This window comes from Cricetulus griseus, chromosome X (assembly GCF_003668045.3).
Source record: "Cricetulus griseus strain 17A/GY chromosome X, alternate assembly CriGri-PICRH-1.0, whole genome shotgun sequence".
In the NCBI taxonomy this organism is placed as follows: Eukaryota; Metazoa; Chordata; class Mammalia; order Rodentia; family Cricetidae; genus Cricetulus; species Cricetulus griseus.
The window spans coordinates 107,065,416-107,086,601 of record NC_048604.1 but is presented as its reverse complement, the minus strand read 5'-3'; positions in this window follow the sequence as shown (position 1 = coordinate 107,086,601).

The window sequence follows — 21,186 nt, the reverse complement described above, 5'->3', positions numbered from 1 at the left end:
CCTTGGGGAGCAACCCAGTAAGCAGTTTTATTCCATGGCCTCTGCATGTGTTCCTGCTTGCAGGATTGTGTCTGAAGTTCTTGCCCTGACTTCACTCACTGATGGACTGTAATATGAAAGTTTAAATGAAAATAGGCCCTTTCCACCCCAAGCTGCTTTTGGTCATGGTGTTTCCAACACAGCAATACAAACCCAACTTAGACACTACCCTTCTAGTAAGGCTTAAAAGCAAATGATATGATTATCCAAATTCACTCCTGTTTTTCAAAACTTGTAAATTGTAGGCAGAATGTAGGCTCAGCTTCTTTATGAACAAGAAAAATCCTTCCAGGATTTTGATAGGCTTTGTATTATTAATTGAACTCGGAGAAAACTAACTTCCTCCTTCGCATGACAAATCTTCCAATCCATGCATACACTGTCTATGTTCAATGAGGCCTTGTTTCATTAGAATTTTTTATAGTTGCCTGTACACCATCCTCTGGGTATATTTTCTTAGTTTTCCATGTACCTATATTGTGTTTGTAGCTGATATATATATATATATATATATATATATATATATATATATTATTTTTTTCAAATTATTTCGTACTGTTTTTTGGTTATGTATGTGCCTTAAGTTGTGTCTATTTCTTGGCATTTTTCTCTCTGTGTGTGATTTATGTGCACTGTAAGCATGCAGGAGCCTGTAGGGTCTCTTCATCTCCAAACCATCTCTCCAGCAAGTTCCCTTCCGTTTTTTCAGACAGGCAACAGAGTAAGTATTACCCTGGATGTCCTGTATTTGTGGTGCTACTGCCTCACGTGTGTGATACCATTCTGGGCTTTTCCTTGTCTCTGTCATCCATTCCCAAACTTTGTCATTAGTTCTAGGAATTTAGACGGAGATACAGATTCCATCTAGGGAGACACAGTCTGGCTTCTTCTGGCCGCACACATTGGTCCTCCCTACCTTCTAGCAATCATAAAATCCACCACTTTCTACTTCCTGTTCAGACCACAGGTCTGGTGTGGCCTCCGTATCAGATTAGCCCCTGAATGGATCTCCTCCAAAAATGGGACTTAACCTAGTTTCTGGCGTCTTCTCAAGTGACCATTGTGGAGACCTCCCAGAAGGGCCCTGCGACTTCTCATCTCATCTCCTTAGAACAGCTAGGGATGGGCCTCAGTGGCCTGATCCCACTCCTGGCTCCAGCATCCCCTGTACAACTTTGGCAGAGGGGCTGCTCCAGCAGCAGTAAATGGAGCAGAAGAACTTCCTGGAGCAGCTCTGGGGAAGGCTGGTTTTACCTCAGAAGAAGAAAGCTTTCCTGGAACAGCTGAGACAAAGGCACTGAGATCACAGGGCACCTTACCCAGTGGAAAGGGACCCCAGAATCATCTGCTAGTTTAGAATTGGTTGTGATGTGAATGTCTATACTGCCAGGCCCGTGGGTAAAATATTTCTGGGGAAAGGGATGGGACTCCAATCCTTCCTCCTGGGACACACCAGTAATGAAGGGACTTGGTGGCCTTATCCTCAGTCTGGGACCTGACATGCCCAGCCTCGTGCCCGTGCAGGCACAGCAGCAGCAGCAGCAGCAGGATCCAGAAGATCAGTGCCAATGGGAGAGAAAGAGCAGGCTCCAGAGGCTGTTCAAGCAGTGGTTGGAAGAAAAGTGAGGTGTTCATCTTCAGGGGACCCAGAGACCCTAAAGGAATTACACAGTGCTTCGTAGCCAGCTTCTGTATGTAGGCTCTTTGATGGGTCAAAAGACTCAACTGTCTACTGGGGACTCTTCAAGGTCTGCATGTTTTGATCAACATCTTCGGAACATGACACTGAACCCACTCCCAGGAAAGACCTCAGATTTCCTGCCTGTTATTTGTGGAGAACTGTGAAGAGTTCTAGTGCAAAGGAGACTGCACTCAGCTGGTCCTCACCTCATCTCCTATGCTCCCACAATGCATGTTGTCACTTTCCCTGCCTGGATCTCTGTCTTTCCTACCCACTTCCTTGTTAGTACATTGAGGGTGTCTATGGTCTTGTGGATGCCCACCAGCTTTAGTGCCATTTGATCCAGGTTCAGGAATCTGTAACAGTAGAGTGTGAGGGGAAAGATGGAATCAGACCTTGGCGGTTCACCATTTCACCCTCTGTATAAAGAAGGTATTATGGCTTTGATAGGATGTCAGTTCATGTGCACTTGCTCCTTAACTGTGAGTAATCTTCTCCCACACAGGAATTTCTGATGCAGAACCTCATTGTCAATAATAATAAACGTACTTAGGAAAGGGAGTACCTGAGAATTCAGGTTGGTGGTATTTTGTTTCTTGTCAGTGGTGGAAAAATCCCTGTCTGGTAGGCTAGCCTATAACAAGAGATGCTCAACACCTTGGAGATTTAGAAACCCTAATGGAATGTGATGGATGGCCGTGCAGCTGGAGGGTGTGATGGTTTAAATGAGAATGTTCCCCATTGGCTCATATATTCAAGTTCTTGGTCCTCAGTTGGAGATGTTTGGGAGGGATTAGTGGGTGTACCTAGTTGGAGTGAGTCTTGAGGTTTCAATAGCCCAGTCCATTCTCAGTTAGCCCTTACCCTACCTCCTGCTTGCTGACCAGATGCAAGATGTCAGCTTCTTCCCCAATGCCACACTTACCTGCCTGCTGTCAGACAACCAACCATGACGGCCAGGGACTCTGACCCTTTGTAAATGTGAACCCCAAATTAAATGTTTCTTTTGTAAGTTGCCTTGGGTGTGGTATTTTGTCATGGGCATGGAAAACCAACTAAGATCACAATGACAACACAGTCCAGTCAGGCTTGGGAGCACACAATTCTGAGGGGCTGACAATCCAAACAGTCAGGCTGGAAGGCTTGGAGAGCATCCTCCTGCCAGCAAGAGAGTCTCAAGCAACCGATGGGGTGTGGCTGGACCTTGGGTGGATTGACATAGAATTGCTGGCAGAGGGAGCCAGTGGCCATCCCTTATAGACCTGTGTGTCAGGGTGGTGAACCTGGACAGCAGTGTTGCATGTGTTTCCTGAGTAGCAGAGCACTATTGAACTATTTCAAATTTGGGCTGCTATGTGGGCACATGCTTTTCATTCAAGAGGCTGTGTGTTTAAATCTACAGTGCCATATGAGGAACCCTGTGAATACACAGCCAGAGACCCTGCTGCTCCTGGGAGCTGAAAACAAGCCGCCCTGTGTCAGTCTGCCCTTTTAGAGAGAAACTCGAGTGTGTTACTCCAAAAATCTACAGGTCTCCTGGCAACAGAAGCAGCTGGAAAACAGGTGAGTTTCTCAACTCCCGATCTTGCTGGTATCTCATCAGGGTCGAGTGTTAAACTGAGCATGCCAGAATTATCTCCCATCTCCTGGGGAGAGTTAATATAAGTGGAGGCATTCCTTTGCTGAAGTTCATAGACCTAACTTCAGAATGGTGATGCAGGGTGTATGCAGAATATGGCAGTGCATGCTGGCAGTTCACTTAGTGGGTGTCAGACAAGGTTCTGTGTGTTCTTGCTCCTTCTTTTCAGCTTCTCTCATACACCCATCATTTTATCAAGTGTTTTTTTTCTTAACACCACTGTGGGCATGGTCACACAGAGACCAAGAGACAGAGCTGGCATACATCCTGTGTGGTCTGCATTCTAGATGTCCCTCTTACCCACTGTACCCTCTGTCATTGCTAGAGTGCTGTCAGAGTGCACAGAATTTTCGTGGAGGTGGTGAACAGTAGCCAGAGACAGCCATTGTCTGACCACCACACAAACCCCTGTAACCTGTGGGCACCGTTTGACTGTGCTCATACCAGGCTCCTTGAGTTACTCAGCGTCTTTGAACAGAATGCCAGTGCTTTAGCTTTGTCAGTTTGTGCCTTCACTATTCTTATTCTTCTCTGTGCTGGCTTCCTTTGTGAGGAAAGGGGAGGGGATGGTGGAGTTATTCCTTGTCCTTATTTGCTGATCATTTCATTATGGAGAAAGATCTGACACTGTCTTTGACCAGTTTGTACTGCAATAATAAATACCCAGTGCTGGGTAAATAATAAGAGCAGAAAGTTACTTTGTAACTAGACCAGTGTTCATGCAGTCTGTCACCACAAAGCCAACCAGCAGAGACAGGGATTGAGGCTTGTAATTTCTGCTCTTCTTAGAAGATTGCAGATCAACTTTCCCAGGACAGCAACAGAAGACCCCCACTGCCTCACAGCTTATCTGCCAACAATGCCATGGAGATATGCATTAAAGAAGGCAGGAGGAATGGCAAAACTGGCAATCCTTGTGGATCCTTGCCTCAGCCCTCTGATTAGCCACATTTCTGAGGCCTGTGTTGTCTCTGCTCGCTTGCCACCATTCTTCTCCCTATTCCCATACTCTCTGGATGTGTGGCTAAGGCAGATTTTGAATTGCTGAGTCTAGTTACTTCCGTCAGGTATCAGACTTGCACTGCTCCAGGGTCATTATGGTTGTGGTGGTGGTGGGGTAACTCAGAACAAACAAACCATTGACCATGTGTATATATCAAGGTTTAAACTTAGATTATTAACTTATACATAGTAAGCTATCAGGCAGAAACATGCAGATTCCTTTCTATAATGTGGAGTTCATGTGGTTCTGTATAGTGGAGAAAACAAAGGTGTTCCTGACCCCAGTCATCTTCTCACAGCTCTAGAGTCCAGGAAGACAAACATGGAGGAGCTGTCTTCTCCATCACACAGAGGGTCTTATTGGCATGCCCTCAAATGGCAGAATGCAGGAAGGCAAGTGGAGATGAATTGTTCAATCCCTGGGTTCATCAGAGGCAAACATACTCACAAATGTCTTTTGTTTTGTTTTGCTTTGTTTCTCTTTGTGTGTGTGGTCCTAGTGCTTGCCCAGAGATTGACAGTGGGTATCTTTCCTGAGCAATCTACACTTTCTTTACTGTGTCCTGTTCTCTGTCTGAACACAGATCCAGCAGCTCTGCCCCCAGGGATCACCTGTCTCTGCTTCCAGAATGCAGGGATGACAAGAGGACCACGGCAGGCACCTGGTTTCCATGTGGATGCTGGATCAAAACTGGGGTCATGATTTTTGCATGACTTAGCATCATATCTACCTTTTTATGGTCCTATAAATCTATTCACACTGACAGAACCCTCATAACCTAATACCTCCTCCAATTAAGTCTCATCTTCCCACACTAGTACATTGAGCTAATTTTTGTTTTTGCTTTTGATTTAGGGAAAGGCTCTCTCTTATGTAGCTCAGCTGTCCTGGGACTCCCTATATAAACTAGGCTTAGCCTGTTGGGGGCTTGCCCTGAGGCCACTACTACCTTTATTCCAGGTAGCATCAGTTTTTTCTTTCAACATTGTGTCTTCTTGAGCACTGGACTTAACTTTCCTACACTTCCTGGTGCTCCTTTGCTCCTCAGACTGTCCACTTTGTGTTCTCCTTGTCCAGCTTCCTTCTTTTCATTATAGACCTGTAACATAAGAGTGGTCACTAATAACTACTCAACACAGCCAATATGAGGTTGTCTTGAAATCTCCCATTCCAATGCTATTAATCCAAAACTCTTTGTGTAAGCTTCAGGCAGGTTTTTTGAACAAGAGCAAAGAGCAGCTGCATTCTTCATCAAAATATCCAAAGCATGATCCTAGGCCATTTGCTGATATTTTTCTGCTCTGAAGCCTCTCGATTTGGCCTTTGAAATCAACATTGCTGTCAGAACCATTTTCCACAGCTCTGGTAGTATGATCCATTAATTCTGCTTAAAGTGGTCTGCTGCTTTCCTGATCCAAAGTCCCAAAGTCCATATTCTGCCAAGGAGAAATATGGTCAGGCCTGCCACAGCAATGCCCCATTCCCTAGTGCCATCTTCTGTCTTAGTCACTGCTCTATTGCTGTGAAGAGAGACCATAACCATGGCAACTCTTTTGAAAGAAATCATGTAATTGGGGCTTTCTTACAGTTTCAGAGGTTTCATCCAATGACATCATGATGGGACCCATGGGGGCAGACATGGTGCTGGAAGAGTAGTTAAAAGTTCTACATCAGGATCTGCAGGCAGCAGAGAGAGACAGAGAGAGAGACAGAGAGAGACAGAGAGAGACAGAGAGAGACACAGAGACAGAGAGACAGAGAGACAGAGACAGAGACAGAGATTGGGCCTGTCTTGAGCTTTTGAACCACCAAAGCCCACACCCTATGACAGGCTTCCTCCAAGAAACCACACCTACTTCTGAAACTGTAAGAAAGGCAACATCTCCTATTCTTCTAAGATGTATCACTCCCTGGTGACTAAGGATTCAAATTATCGTGTGTGTGTGTGTGTGTGTGTGTGTGTGTGTGTGTGTGTGTGTGTGTGTGTGTGATTTAAACCACTGCATACATCAGGATTGCAGCAGGCTGGACAGTACTTCCTTTGTTGAATTCCTTCAATTCAGCACTTGGTGGCATGAAGAGGCTGTCAATCAAACAGCACAGAATCAAATGCTAACCCTCCCATGGTGATCACCATTGAACTGCCTATGGGGTGAGGACAATGGAAAGGCTTGAGAGGCAAATGTGTTATGATACTCAGGCAATGCATTAAATGAGACTTTGCTGTGTCAGATACTGTGGAAAGGTTTCAACACCTGAAGATAACACTGAAAACTTTTCAAAAAATCAGACAAGGGGTAAATGAACCTTAGATAGACTTTAAGAATGTTAGATAACAATCTGAAAAAGACTTTCTGGAAATAGATGCTATTTCAAACATTAGCCTTTGACAATGGCAATGGAGAATATGACCAGATTTACATGATACATGTAACAACACATGGGAGCCCTCAACTTGGACTTGCTTTTTTCTACTAAGATTCCAAAAGATTGGCGATGGATAACTTGTAGATCTAGAGGAATTTTTTCTACCACCCCTTAACTTCAAACGACTGACAAAGACTTGTCTTTACCATAGCAGTGTTAATATGAGACACCCTGCAAAAAGGTATCAATGAAAAGTGCTATGTCAAGGCATGTTAAACAGCCCAAATATATGTCAGTCATATGCAGGTCCTCCTTTGTCTCCTGTGAGAAAAAATAACTACTCCCTCAGGCATACATTTCCCATGGTATAGATTATGTTTTGATTGTTGTCCCTGATGCACAACTTTAGAGGACCTCAGGCAATAGAGAACCTGTATTTCCTCAACAAACTGTACCTGACCGAGCCATTGATGATTGGTGAGATTAGAGTCTGCCTGCAACAGACATAGTTAATGGGAATCCACAAAATGAATGAAGGGCAGCATTTCACGTCAATTTCATTGCAGTCCCAATTTGCTCTTCTGCAGCAAAACACGAGCTAGTAGAGCAAGGTAGGATGCCAACAGTGTGGTTGCTTACAATTATGTGTCACTTTGTGTGGCCATAGACCACTCCTTGAGCAACCTGGGTTCTGAAATGGCTACAAGTCCTATGATTTCCTTGAAGTAAAAGACACAGGCTGTCCCATTGTTCACAATATTCTCGTGTGAAGAGAGGTATGTTCAAACACATAAAAGTTAAGAGAGAAATGTACCATAACAGATCCACATGTATAACTAAGATAGAAATGAATAAATGATATGCCAACTCTCATGTTCTAGTCCAGTTCCATGCCAGTCGGTTCACTGAGAAATCTATGTTTCACTTGCCCAGTCTGAAAGATTATTCATGGGAGTGGGCTTTGTTTGCTGTTTGTGATCAAAGTGCTGTTGTCCAAAGTAGCCTTCAAAGTAACTGCCAGCTCATATTTGGCCAGGCATTTTTCTGGTAACTGTGTATTGTTCTCCTCCAATACAAATATGCCTTCTTATTTTTTCATATTTTATTCCATTAAAACAGTGATCATTATAGGTGTGTATTTATAAAGTAATTCTTTGAAAACTACTACTGAATTTCTTCCGTTACATAGTAATTTTCCTTTGGAGGTTTTATACATGAAAACAGTTTTCCCAATAAAATAATGAAATTGCAGACTTCAGAAGCATATGAGATTTCCCCCTCCCTTCCTAGAGCAGGGGTTAAGCCATTTCAATACAGATATAGCCCCTTTGTCCTGTTTAATTTGTCTTCTAAATGCTCTCCTGAGGCCCACTTTGTTACCAAAACCTGGCTTTTGTATCTGTCTGTGGTAAGGTATTGTAGATTTGCCTTAACCCCATTTTGGTGTAGGCCTTACATGAGGAAGATGATAGGTTATTCTGTGCTTCTGAGTCCATGGCTTAGGGAAGTATAATCGATCAAGCTGCCATTACTTGTTTTGTTCTTGATAGTTGTTATTTAAGTTGTAAAAATTATTTAATTATTATCTTATTTTGGTCTCATTGAACAAGAGCCTGAATATTTTTTTCTAAAATTGGGGTATTCATATGTTTTCCAGTATGTAGTGCTAATCCTCTAAAAATATAAAAGTCAGCCAGGCAGTGGTGGTACAGAGTTTTATACACAGTATTTGGGATGCAGAGATAGGTGGATCTTTGTGAGTTTAATGACAGCCGCGTCAAGAGAATGAATACCAGGACAGCCAGGGCAGTTACAAAGGGCAACCCTATCTGGGAAAATAAAACCCAAACAAAGAAATAAAAAGGTAAAATCTGTTACTGTGTTTTTCTGGTTAATTTTTTTGGACTTTAGAGGCCAGAAGCCATATAACATAGGCATTTTGAAAACATAACCAAATAAATGCGTTTTGTTACAAAACGCATTTATTTTAATAAATGCTGGTAGTTCCACTCACTGAAATCATGTACATCTGTAGTACAATGTCTTGCACTAATATTGCTCTTCATGCACATTTGCATGGTTAAAAATAATGCTTAATTAATTTCCAAATATTTAAAATAAAACTGTCAACAACAAAGAGCTTTTTGATCTCATTATACAAACCTTAGCTTGTTGATAGATTGTTTGATAAGACTTTTTAGCAAGTCTTCTTATTTGTCAGTACCCTAGAAGCAAGCTACACTCCTTTCTAAAATCTGTTTGGATAGTTTGCAAAGTTGTTCTCACATTTATTTTTGGAGAGAACTTCTACCTACTTCACTGCTGTTATCTGTCTAGGACAGGCAGCCCGTGCTGGACCAATCATGTAGTGTTTACAAACAACCTTTTCCTTTCTTCAACACAACAAAATGATCTATATGCTGTGTAGATATTGTTAAAGGATATTTCTACCTCATTTCATCTTGTGACTGATTCTCAATATGCTACAGTTTCATGACCATTTTTTAAAAACAGCTGCTATTATACAAAATGGAACCAGTCCTATCTCTTTAATATGTTTTCAGGTTCAGCATTTGATAAGACAGTGACTCCATGCTGTATATGTTACTCATACCAGATCTGATGCTGTGGCTGTGGGTCCCCTTGGAAAGGGGAATGATCAAGTGGGTAAGTTGGTGTCCTTTACAGTTATCAAAGATCTTCAATGATGCTATGCAGTTACACGTGCTCAGATGTCTTTCCTGCAAAAATGCGTTTCTTTGTCTAGATCCCACACACTACGTAGCATCCGTTCCTGACTCCGTTGGACCATTTCAAACACTCCTTATTTCATAGTGGGACTCAATGGTCTCTGGCAGATGGTTGTTACTCGTATTCAATTCTTTTGTGATTTGTCCTTTGTTCATGTGGTTGACCCTTATTGGGGTGACACATGAGCTAGAGTGCTACCTGGAGAAAGGGACATTTGTGTTGTTACAGGTTTACTAATCACTGTTACTATTTTGGCTTCAGCAGTATTGTTAAAACTGATAACACACCAACATGTGCTAGAGCTCACTTTGTTTGCTCCTTTGTTGACTGGCACATTAATCACACAACAGATATCCCTTGGAACCTGCAGGGCCAAGCCATAATTGAACACAGCATCATATCATCAAACTGTTTTCTTAAAATCTTCCAGGGGAATAGCTTACCTCCTACAAAGATTTATTCTCTCTTACTCTATAGTTTATATATTTAAGATTTTGGATGCACTTGTGTGTTCAAAAGAGCAGCAGTGTTGGGCTGAGCCAATGCCAACAGCTGCTCCCAGACAATCTGATAGGAAGAGGAAGGTGATGATGCTTGTAAGCCCGCCCTTGCTAAGGTGAGGGGTCAAGAATGTGCTTGTGTCTCCACAGAAAACAAAAGGGACATTTGGCTGCTGGCACCAAGATTACAACATCATCATGAGACAACATCATTTTGATTATGAGACCCCTGGAAATATCATTCAAATGCATACACATCACCATGCCTAATAAGAAAGTATGCATCACACACAGCAAGCATCACCACCTACTTGGGGACAATTAAAAAACCTACAAAAGAGGCAGAGTGTAAATCCAAGGAGGAAGACAAGCTGTCACCCCTACAACCATGCTTCTCATGGTGCTATGTATCAGTGGTGCCAGCACTTTACAAGGGGCTTGTCAACTTTCTGCTGCCACCGTGGGTTGAGCTGTAGTTCATTCTCCACTGGTGTGAAATTGTACTTTCCTATGTAATGAAACTGTGGGTGGCCCAAGTAGGTAGTACAAGGATGGGTTAGAGACATTTAGATAAAATTACATTAGAGGGAGGTCCTTGGAAAATATCAGTGTTCAGGTTAAAGAAATAATGTTAATTTTGATATTTTTAGAGCCCCTACTTCTATATCTGATACAGGGAATTATGCTTGTGCTAAAAGGGCAACCTGGACACTTTATGCTAATACACCATTAAAGTAGACTTCTTATTTTGATCCACCTTTGCTCCTAACCAATAGAATTTTGGAGGCTAGTTGGTTTAGATACCATGAACACAACCCCATTTTATGTTAAGAGGGACAACCCGTGCTTTGTCTATTCTCAAAAGACTCTGGTTGGATTATCAGTAAGCCAGGATGATTATGTTAATGTCACTGATGAGGATGTCACTTCACTGGGTGATCCAATCATGACAAACCATCCAGCCTTGCCAATGCATTATGGCCTTTTGTGCAGGCTCATTGCATTTGCTTTGACTGTACTAATACTGACTGTGCACCCCTTAACTGTTCAGTGAATAGAAATGCATCTTTGCCCTTCTGGGCAAAGCTTTGCCATCTGCATGGGCCATTGTATGTAATCACTCAGCCTTCTAGGCATCGGCAGAGCATTTCTAGGAATACAGCTCTATAGGCAGAGTTCTTCCACTCTTCCCTTTGGAGCTAACATAGAATGACCCTGTGTCTACTTGTAATGACAAACTGTAGTTGTCACACCTAAGTCAGACTGCCTTCATGACTGCCTTATGCCTCTAGGACTGACAGTGCACCTTCAATGACAAATCTCCCTTGTGTCTTCAGCAACACTGCCGTGTCCCAGCTAATTTCTTAGGAGAATTACATACAGACATGAAGGAACTTGCTTCCGTTGATTACTTGCTGCTGAAACATCATATGGGCTATGAACAGTGTGCTGGTATGTATTGCTCCAGTATTACAGATAACTTCTCCCTGGTCCAACAGCAGTTGGATCAAGTGCTCCAGGAGATCAATAATATCACAGCCCCCTTGGGGTGGGGCTGGCCTAATTGTTTCTCTTGGCTTCTTCCCATTTCTGGACCATGGGCAGTGATTCTAACTGTGATTTTATTTTTACCCTGAAGTTTTCAATTCCTTTTGAACTCTGTATATTGTCTTACTCAATGCTATGTATTTTGTATTACCCTTAATGAGTTCACAGAAAGGTGGGTGGTGTGGCATGCAGGTAATAGACTTTCCCTCCCTGGCCTCCTGTTTGTACTCTGTCTCCAGAGAACTTTGCTTACCCATTCCCACCCCTGCAAGCACCTCCACAAGCCCTGGGACTGACAAGATGTTTCCTCTGCTCTCCTTAGCACTGCAGCTTAGTGCTTTCAAGGACATTATGCAAGCCACCTTCTGTCTTCTGAACAGTCTGCTGGTAGTGTTGAGAAGTACTTGTGTGGTTTGCACTGTTTCTCTGTCCATGCTTTGAACCCTGAGCTACCCAAACAAAAGCGTCACAGGATGCCAGTGAAGGCCCTTTGCACAGCATGTCCTTGAATCCTCTGGTTCCTTTGAATCTCAAATTCATCTTCAGTGACTCCACACATGATCATGACATTCACCTCCATGCTTTATCTGATTGGTTTCCTGAGAGATAGTTTTTTCTGTTCCTGCCTTCCAAAAAGTATTTGTTGAACTCCTGTTTTTCTTCTCTTCTCCTTGTAACACTCTTCTCCATATTTATTTATTCTTTTCTTTTTTTTAACCTTGGTTCTCTGCACCCCTGTTTTCCTCTTTTCCCTGCCTATCCCTTTGGTGTCACCCATTATATCCATATTTAGTCTGAATACCTTTTGACCTTCTGATCACATTCTTTTTCCATTTCTGGCCCTAGATTTGTGAGCTGTAATTGATTTTAAATGTGTTTCTGTAACTTTTAATGTTTGATGTTAGTGGTGAAGTTTGTGTTCTCTTCATTGAGTGCTACCAGGGAATTGGACTTCTAACAGTCCAGTGTGCTCTAACAGTGCTGTGGTCTCTAACAGTCCTCTTGGCTCTAACAGTCCTGAGGGCTCCAACAGTCCTGCAGTGGTCTGAAGTAGAGATGGCCCTGGAGCCCCAGGCATTTAAACACTTGTTTTCCAAGTTGGCAGCACTGATAGGGAAGTTTAGGTGGTGGAGTCTTGCTGGAGTAACTAGGTCACTGGGGAAGACTTTGAGATTAGAAGCCTCCCATTTCCAGTTACACCCTCTACTTTTGCTCCTGGTTCAAGGTGTGAGCTTTGGCCTTTTGTTCCTGCCTCTGTGCCTGTTAGTTGATACCATGACTCCTTTCTGCCTTCGTGGAGTCTGGCCCCTCTGGAGGCATAATCTATAAGCCATAAGCCACAAGGCAAGTAAACCCTCTCTTCACACAGTTTTATCACAGCAACAGAAACAGAACTAATACACTAATAATGTGATAATCAATATTAATATTGATATTGAACCTGCCAGGATCTAGAACTACCACAGTGACATCCAATCATGAGAAAGACTTTTCTAGGTGAATTAATTGATGTGTTACGACACACCATGAGTATGATCATCACAATTCCATCGGCCAGAGTCTTAAACTGTGTAAAATGGAGACAGCAAGCTAATTGGAAACATTGTTCTTCTGCCTCCTCATATACCATGTGACCAGCTTTGTGCCACTCCTGCTGACAGGACTCTCTTCCCTTAAATAGTGTGCCACAAACCCAGCCTTCCTTCTTTCCGTGGGCGGCACCACTCTCCAGATAGGTGAGTTGTCTATTGTGGAGAAAGAGAGCCAGGCACTCCCATGCATGTGTGCATTAATTCATTGCTCTCTGCTCTTGAGTGTGTTTATAATGTGACTAGCTGCTTCAAGTAACGGCCCTCTTGACCTTCATGCAATGATGGACTGTAACCTGGAATCATAAGCCAAGCATATGCTTTCTTCCTTGAGTTGCTTTTGTTAGGGCACAGCATCAGGAAATAAAATGAGAGCAGTATTGTAGTAAATGGGTGAAAGCTGAAAGTATTTCCTCTACCATGGGGAAGGAGGTCAGGATGATCACTCTCCACCCTTGCTACTCTTAGTCTGTACTGTTCTGCACTCATAGCAGGGTTGGGATCTTGATTTCTTATTTATTTGGTATTTATGAATACAGCTTTCATCCAGGTCCCGTCTTTTTCTGCTACCTACTGTTACCTTCATCACTTGTTCTAGAAGCCTGCATGAAATTCCTCTGGCAGTATGGACTGGTTTGTGTTTCCAGGCCTAGTAGTGCAACTGGAGAGCACCTTCCAGTAAGCAACAGGACTCCAAGATTGGGTAGCATGTGATGGCTTGTGGTTCCTAGAAGGGAATTCATCTGGGATCATAATTGCCCCAAATGGAAGAAGACAATGTAAGAGGAGATGGCTGAATGGGTGCAGGGACAGAAAATGGAAGTGCTGGTCTGTGCCATGTATGGTTGCCCAGGGCCCCTGGTAACAATCAGGACTGAGATCTATAGTTTCTCAGGGAAAGAGAAATGTGCTGAGAGGAGGTAGATGTCCCGAACAAGCAGCTACAGGACTTGAGCAACCCAAATGGAGGCCACACAAAGGGAAAGTTCTGGTAGTCCACCTATGTGACGGCTATAGGGTCACTGGTAGAAAGTAGGACTGGGATCAGGCAAGTCCCAAAGGCTCATTTGCTTTCTTAATGATAGCCATTATGATAGATGTTAAATAGAATCTCAAAGCAGTCTTAAAGTGCATTTCCCTGATGGCTAAGTATATTTACACGTTTTTCTGGTGTTCGTGATCATTTTTATTTCTTTTTTTCAGAAGTATCTATTCAGTCATTGATTCTTTTATTGATTGAGTGATTTGTTTTCTTGCCATTTGTAGGTTGTTTATTCACTCTGGCGATTGTTTCCATTGTTTAACAGACTCTTCTTGATTTCATGTAATTGTATTTATCAATTCTCGAGTTTATTTCCTGTGCTATTGGAGTTCTATTTACAAAAAAATCATTGCTTTTGCTTGTAATTAGAAGTATTTTATCTATGCTTTACTCTAGTAATTCCAAAGTTCAAAGTCTAAAATATTAGACCTTGTATTAAGGTCTCTGATCCACTTTAAATTGATTTTAGGCAGCTTGAGAGCTATGGATCTAGTTTCATTTTCCACACGTGGAGACCCAGGTATGTCATCATTATTTGTTGAAAATGCAATCTGCTTATCAATGAATGTTTTTGACTGCTTTGTCAAAAATTAGGTAGCTGTAACTGTTTGAGTCTATGTTCATTTTTGTGTAGTACCATGCTGTTTTTGTTGTTATTGTTGTTGTTACTATGACTCTGTAATCTAATTTGAAGTCAGATATCACTTTTTTTCTCTTTCTTTGGATTGCTTTAGCTATTCCAGGTCTTTTGTGATTCCATATGAATTTTAGGATTTTTTTCTACCTCCCTGAATGTCATTGGGACTTTGATAGGATCACATTAAATTTGCAGACTGTTTTTGGCACTATAATGATTTTCACAATTTTAATTCTGCTGATTCATGAGCATGGGGGTTCCCCTCATCTTCTGGTGTCTTCTTCAGTTTCTTCCTCTATCGCCTTAAAGATTTCATGTAGAGGTGCTTGCTTCCGTGGGACCTGAGCAACCACACATGGCACAAACCAGCACTCTCCTTCTCTGTTCCTCCTCACATTCAGGCACCTCCTTTTACCCTTCTACAATGGTGGCTACAGTGTCCCTGGGAGCAAGCATATCATAGGTATCTTTTGAAGCTATGGTGAATGGGATCATTTTTTCTTATTTCTTAATCAGCAAGTTTGTAGTTGATTTGTATTCTGATACTTTGACAAAAATATTTTTCATACCTAAGATATTTCTGGAGAGTTTTTAGTCTTTTATTTTTTTTTAAAGAATAGGATTGTGTCTGTAAATAGCACACTTTGACTTCTGTTTTCAATTGTACCTATTAAATTATTTCTCTTTTTTTGTTTTATTGCATTATCTAAAATTTCTATTAGTATAATGAGTAAGAGGAAAGAGTGGACAGTTTTGCTTCTTCCCAGATTTTAAAGTTAATGGGGGAAATTTTAGCTTTATGTTTGTTGTATGTAGCCCTTAATAGTTGTGATATGTTCTTTCTTCAGGTCTTGAAGGAATATTGAACTTTGTTTAAGGCATTTTCTAGATCGGTTAAGATGGTTACATAGTTTCTATCCCTATATCTATTTGTGTGTTGAATTACAGTTATTCACTTGTGTATGTTGAGCCAATTTTGCATCCCTGGAATGTAACCAACTTGGTTATGATGTACAATCTCCTTGTGTTCTTCAATTTGATTTGCAAGAATTTTATTGAGAACTTTTGTATCCACATTCACAAAAGATAGCTGTTGGTTTTCATTATTTGTTGCATCCTTAACCAGTAATGTTGACTTCACATTATTAATTTGGTAGTGTCCATTCCCTTTCTAGTCTATGGAATAGTTTGAGGAGCAATGGTGTCAGCTATTCCCCCAAAGATTGGTAGACTTTGGCTGTGGATTGATCTGGTTCTGGGCTTTTCTAGGTTAAGAATAATTTTGTTACTGTTTCATCCTTTAGTTTTACCTAGGTTTCAGGTATCAAATTCAGTCCCCAACCCAAGCCCTTTGGTATATAACCAAAAGACAAACAAAAGAATTCCCAGGATGGGAGAAACTAAGACATAGAAAATCAATTCAATGAAATTATAGCAGAAAAATTTTCAAATCTAGCTGGGCAGTGGTGGTGCATGCCTTTACTCCCAACACTCAAAGGGCAGAGGCAGGAGGATCTCTGTGAGTTCGAGGCCAGCCTGGTTTACAGAGTGAGTTCCAGGACAACCAGAACTGTTACGCAGAGAAACTTTGTCTTAAAAAACCCCAAACCAAAAACCAAAACCAACACAAAAACAAAACCAAAAAAAGAAAGAAAAAAGAAAAAGAAAAGAAATCATAGCAGAAAACTTCCCAAATCTTGAGAAAGAAATAGACATTCAAACATAAGAGGCATTTAGAACAGCAACCATAGGAGAACTTTTCCGTGGATACTATTAAAATTTTAATGATTCTTACAAATTTGTTGGTTTTTCTGGTTGGTTGGATTATTGTTTGTTCTTTACTTTCTCTCGTATTAGTATTGAGATTTGCTTATCCACTGATAATAGATGGACATGGTGGATTTCTTCCTAGCTCTCATTTGTTTAGCTATTCCCCTCAAGAAATATATCTTTTTCTGTGCTTTTGTAATCCTATCTTTTGTCCTACTGCCTGTACAGTATTATTTTACATTTTTTAAAACCTGTGCTAGCTTGGTGGTCATGAACTGGCTTAGTTTGTGCTGGCCTTTAAATGTTCTTATTACTCCGTCAAGTTTAAAAATAGCTTTGATGGATATAGCAATCTTGGTTGACAGTTATTTGCTTTTAGGACTTGAAATATATTGTTCCAGGGTGTCCTGGTTTTGAGTGCTGCTGGTGAGAGAGCTGACACTTCTGTGACATTTCTGACATTTGAAAGTTAGTTGGTAATTTTGCCTTATAACTTTTAGTATTGTTTCTTTGTTTTGTATTTTTAATATTTTGACTATAATATTATATGTGTTGGTATTTATGCATCACCAATGATCATAACATGAAGACTGGCACAAAATGTGCAATGAAGTAAAAAATTATCTAGGGCCATAATTACCTGTCAGTGGAGATGCTATACATTAAAAGTGAAAACACAGTGGTCATGGCAGTGTCCAGGCAACAATGACCTGGTTCAATAGGCTGGCACTGAGATGGCTTCTTTATTTACCTGTGCACTCCTCTTGGGGGGGGGCTGGGGTGAACTAGCAAGAAGATGTACACTTCAAAGTCCCAGAGAACAAAGGGAAGAGGTAACTTTTAAACTATTTCCTCAGGGGGCTAACACTCTAGGATAGCATTTGGCTTGGATATGTGGCTCAAAGGCATTAGGTTTCCCAGAACTCAAGTTCATCAACTGCAAAGATAGGGAGAAATGTTTGCTTGCCCTGTTCCATCATCCCTTCAGTCAGGGACTTCAAGGGAGGTGTGATTAGGTATCTTTGCCTTGGGTTTGATTTCTCCCTTGAAGACTTGTGTGTTTTAATCCTCCTACTAGGGGTCTGTGAGCTCTAGCAGAGGACATTCCCTGATTTCTGCAGGCTGTGTAATATGGCCACTATAGTGACCAATGTCTTAAATAAATGTTCATAATTTTATATTTCCAGCTTTTTTGTTTACATGAAAAAAGAGATAGAAGAAATATTTTCTAGGAAAGGCAAGTAGAGGAGGAGACCAAAAGGGGTGGTGAACACTGAAGTTGAGACTCTGGCTTCTTAGAGCTGACTGGAGATATAGGATGGAGGCCAGGCCTTCTCTTCTGGAGCAGGAAGTAGGCACTGGTCTCTGGATCAGAGCCTAGCATCCAGATTTGTGCGTCAGAAGGACATAAACCATTCATGTTTGTGTAGTTTGTTGAATAGTACCCTAGGTAAATTGAGTCAACAGGTGGGCTGCAGAAGGACATACAGATATAAGGATCAAGGCAGTTGTTTAAGGAATAGTTTGGAGGTCTATTATGAGTTTTGAGTGGAATTTGATGTGAAGAGGGGGTGAGGTAGATAGAGGACTTAATAACAGAGCAGGCATTCTGAAGCAGTATACTTTTGGTGTCTTAAAGTAGGTTAGGGGAGGTTGTGGGGAAGGTATCAGAGGGTAAGGATAAGTTTGAATCAAATTTGGAATGATTATAGATGGCTGTAAAGTGAATTGTATTAGGTAGCTTTAGAGCTTCCATCGCAGAATGGTAAGTCACATACAGAGGAAAGCTGGCTATTCAACAGGCTAAAATAACCCAAGATAATTTAGGCTTTGAATTTCTAACATTTTTAACTCTGCACATTTAAAGATGTCCAAAGTTGAAGTTCTAGCAACACGAAAGTGTAGCTTGTTAGTTCCAATACATATGTGACCTCTTTTGAAATCATAGTTTGTCACATTCTATGTGGCTAATGTCACATTCCTGGGTTTGATGAAAATGAAGCTGAATAATAAGGAAGGCAGGGCTCAAGGAGAGAGAAATGATTACCAGAGCCATTAAAAAAATTCCTGGATCATTCGGACAAAATTCCTTATGGGAAGTGGGAGGATAGGGAATTAATGGGATAGAGGAAAGAAATAGGTAAAAGGGAGACATAGAGAAGAAACCAAGTGAAATACATGAAATGGGAAAGAAGAAAAATGGTGAGGATTGGTACACAGGAGAAAGGAAAGGAGAAACATTAGAAACACAAAGAAAAAATTTTTTGCAATAAAAAGTTCAAAATCAAAATTAGACAAATGTAAGAAGAAGATAAGACATACAACCACAACAGCTCAAAGAGTCGCAAAGAAGAGAGACAGGCTGAGAGAAAGGGCTTTCTGAGGTGGGGTGTGTGTGTGTGACAAAAACTAGGGAGACCTGAATGGAGGAGAAATGGCAAATGCAGTGGCCTCCCTATGTCTGAGCCTCACACGATGGCAAAAACAGTGGCTCTCATAGTATGGGAAGGTGCTATGCAAGCTGCCAAGGGAGAAAAGTGAACAGTAGTACTGCCCAGCTCTAAAGCCTATAAACCATAGCCATGACCAACTAGCAAGATAGTCACAATGTTGCAATAATGACACTTATATCCCTGGGGTAACCAACAGGTGTCTAATTAGATGTGAGGCCTGCTCAACAGGAGAGAATTCATGCCTGCTACTGTACACCTAGCCAAGAGCCCATGGCCAGAAAGGTCATAAACCCCAGAGGATAGCCTATTACTCCAGTTTCATAAACCAGTATAATTTCTGTTTTCTAAATAACTATCCTTATATCCACATACAGTATAGTGCTCACCCCTTATCTTAGGGTTTCTATTGCTGTAAAGAAACGCCATGACCATGGCAACCCTTCTAAGGAAAACATTTAATTGTGTTGATTTGCTTACAGTCCATTATCATGGTGGGATATGGTGGTATGCAGTCAGATACAGTGCTGGAGAAGGAGCTGAGAGCCTTACATCTTGCAGGCAAATCTGAGATCCTGAGAAGTATCTTGAGTACATATGAGACCTCAAAGCCTACCTACATAGTGACATTTTTCTTCCAACAAGGGCACACTTCCTAATAATGCCACTCTCTTTGGGGACCATTTTGTTTCAAATCACCACATTCTACTACCTGGTCCCCAAAGGCTTGTAGCCATATCATAATGCAGAAATGCATTCAGCCCAACATCAAAAGTCCCCATACTCTGAAGTAGTCTCAAACTTAGTCTAAAGTTCAAAGTGTCTTCTGAGATTCATATATTCTTAATTGCAATCCCCTGTAAAATTAAAATAAAAAGCAGATCACATACTTGCAACATATATTGGCACAGGATATACATTATTTTTCCAAAATGTGGGGAAGGGAGCATAGTGAAGAGATACTGGACCAAAGCAAGACTGAAAACAAGCTGGTCCAACTCCAAACTCTACATCTCCATGTCTGATGTCAAAATGCTCTTCAGATCTCCAACTTTTTTCAGCTTTGTTGAGTGCCACACACTTCTCTCTCTAGTGCTGTTTCTACTCCCTGTTAGCAGCTCTCCTCAGCAGGTATCCCACGGCTCTGGCATCTCCAACATCTTGGGGTCTCCAAGACAATCCAGGATTCAACTTCACAGCTTCATGCAATGACCTCTCCTAGCCTCCATTCAGGGACACCACTGACTCATGCCTGTCCTCAGTGGCTTTCCTTAGTTGCAGCAGCAAATTTCATAGCCCCTTTCTTCTATCCTTAACTCTAAAGCCAGAACCATGTGGCTGAAGCTGCCAAGTTCTGCTGCTCGCTGAGGCTGGAGCATGCTCCCCTCATTTGTGATGGCTGCCTTTACTGTCTAAGCCTGGCTGTCCTTGAACTTGCTCTGTAGACTAGGCTGGTCCCAAACTGAGAGATCAGCCAGCCTCTGCCTACTGAGTACTGGGATTGAAAGTGTGCACCACCACACCTGGCTCTAAGTTTTTCTTTCCTTCCTTTTCACAAGTTGGAAACTTAGCTGCATGGGATCTTGCCCTGAGGTCACCACTCCTTTTAATCCATTTCTTAATCCCTTTATCTCATTGAACACAGGATTTAGCTCCATTCCACTTCCTGGTGTTCTTTTTCTCTTCAAAATTTATATTTTGTAATTTACCCTACTCAGCTTGCTCCCTTTCATTATAAATCTTCATTAGAGTTACCACTAATTACCATACAACAGAGTTTATACTAGGCTGTTTTGAGATTTCTTTTGCCAATGGAATTAATCCAAATCTCTTCACTTTAGTCTCAGGCAGACTCTTCTGATAGGGGCAAAAAGCAGCCACATTCCTCACCAAAATATCACAAGGACAATACTAGAATTCTTTTCCTCTGAAACCTCTTGAGCCACCCCCACAGTTCAGCAGTATCAGAACCATTGTCTTCCATGCTCCTACCTTCCATGCCCATTAAGCAGTGCTTAAAGCATTCCACTGCTTTCCTAACCCAAAGTACTGAAGTTCTAATTCCTTCAAACAAAAGCATGGTCAAAATATGAAGAATAAAAACAATGTGGGGTGTCCAACCACAACAAATATATCTGCAACACAACCCCAAAACCTAAAACTTAGGCCT